The sequence below is a fragment of the Musca domestica genome, unplaced genomic scaffold, assembly GCF_030504385.1.
Source record: "Musca domestica strain aabys unplaced genomic scaffold, Musca_domestica.polishedcontigs.V.1.1 24, whole genome shotgun sequence".
Classification (NCBI taxonomy): Eukaryota; Metazoa; Arthropoda; class Insecta; order Diptera; family Muscidae; genus Musca; species Musca domestica.
This window is the reverse complement of record NW_026712272.1, coordinates 11,981,531-11,983,586: the sequence shown is the minus strand read 5'-3', so window position 1 is coordinate 11,983,586 and position 2,056 is coordinate 11,981,531.

Genomic DNA, 2,056 nt, shown 5'->3' with positions numbered 1-2,056 from the left:
TTTATTTTTGTTTGCTTTGGCATATATCTATTGTAATATTGACCACAATTCTTTTTTTTTTAAATTCTTAAAATACTATGGTCTATATTTTATACCCTCCAACACCTCGAAATATATATTTTACACCCCACAAAGTATATATATTCTTGATCAGCATAAAATTCTATGTCGATTTAGCGATGTCGGCCCGTCTGTGGAAATAACTCTAGCTTCCGAACGAAATGAAGTAGGTTGATAAAATTTTACTCAAATGTGTATTATGTCTGCAGGACTTTTGGTATTGAAAATGGGTGACTTAGGTCTACGTTTTGGTATAGCCCCCATTTAATTTTACCTTCCTTTTTTCTGTACTTTGATGATTTTAGCGACATTTTCACCGGAATTGTTTAAAAGTTAGTATTTAAAGTTCGTAATAGGTATGACAGCCTATGGAAAATTGTCTGTGCACGTCCACGTCTTCGTATAGCCCCAATATAACGATACCTCCCGATATTCGGTATTTTGGTGATTTTAGCGACATTATACACAGGAATTGTTTTAAATTTGATGTCTGAAGTTTGTAATGAATACTACAGAAAATTCACTGTGTAGGTCCACGTCTTCGTATTTCCCCCATATAAAGGTACCTCTCAATATTCGGTATTTTGATGATTTTAGCGACATTATTCACCGAATTTTTTCATTCAAGTTTCGCATTTCAATATTGTAATGGTTTATGACTAATGTTGCCTATGCAGGTCCACTTTGGGTGTACAATTATAAATTACGGACCGAAACTAAGCTAAGACAATCTTAAATTCCTGTTTTCTCTTACGAAGCAGCCAGCCGAAGACTTAAGGTGCAAATACATAGAAATCTATTTACCGGCTTAAAGGTGAGCAAACATAAGACCCTTTTTTCGCTGGCTTAAGTCATCGGCTGGCTTCTTTGGAAAAAGAACAAATCAGCAAAAGTCCAAAATCGAACTAAAACTCATTTGTTTCTCTACGAAGATACCAGCTTATGACTTTAGCCAGCGTTTTATATATTCTCACCTATAAACCGGTAAAAATAGCATTCTATCTATTTGCACCTGAAGAGTTTTTTAAAGGCGTAAGTCATCGGCTGGCCTCTTCGTAAGAGAACAAAGGAGTTCAAGGTTGACTTAGTTCAATTTCGACCCATAAGTTACACTTATTTACCCTACGTTCCCTTTGCTCTTTTACGAAGAAGTCAGTTGATAACTTAAGCCAGTAAAAAATTGTTCTATGTATTCTCACATTTATTCTTCTCTTGTCATGGAAGAAAGAATAAAAAATATTTCACAAATTTAACATTTTGATCAAAAAATAGAATGTTTTTTATGCATTGTCATAGTCTATCAGGATAAATTGCACCTAGTTGTATTAGCTAGTATTGTCTCTCCCTCTCATATTTGAAAAACAGGGTGGAATTGGGAATTGGGGCGTTTAATTAGCCAATGACCTTTAGTTTTGGAAACAGCTGGCATTTCTTTTCAGTGGACTGTTGTGAGGCATCGAATTGATCTTTCAAGAGAACATAGTGTATGTCAGAAGACCAATATACCTCTATGAGAAGAGCAAAAAGGTTATTCTACTGGTTTGTTTGGTCCATTGTTGTTATCCTAGGAAGAAATGAAAAATGTTGGCAATAAGGAGAGACATAGAAATGAGAAGTGTGTTAGGACGGTGGTATCTGCATAGCCAGGGAATGCCATTGGCAAATTTGTCAATGGTAATGGGATCTATGTCTGAGAAGAAGTTTAAAGTTTCTCCCCTGTCAATAACCCTATGGCTCTTAAAAAGAGAAAAAAAAGGGTATTCTATAAAGATTGGTTTGTTTGAAGGATGCACGGCTACATGAATTGGCCAACAGCTTCAGCTTGGTATTTGTGGGTCCTAATGGGCTCTTGCTCGTGTGGCGAAACATTGTATGTATAGGTCCGCGTTTTGATATAGCCCCCATACAAGGGTACCTCCCGATATTTAGTTTTTTGTTGATTTTTGTCACATTTTGTCTAAAAATTGGTATTTGTGGGTCATAATGGGTTCTAGCT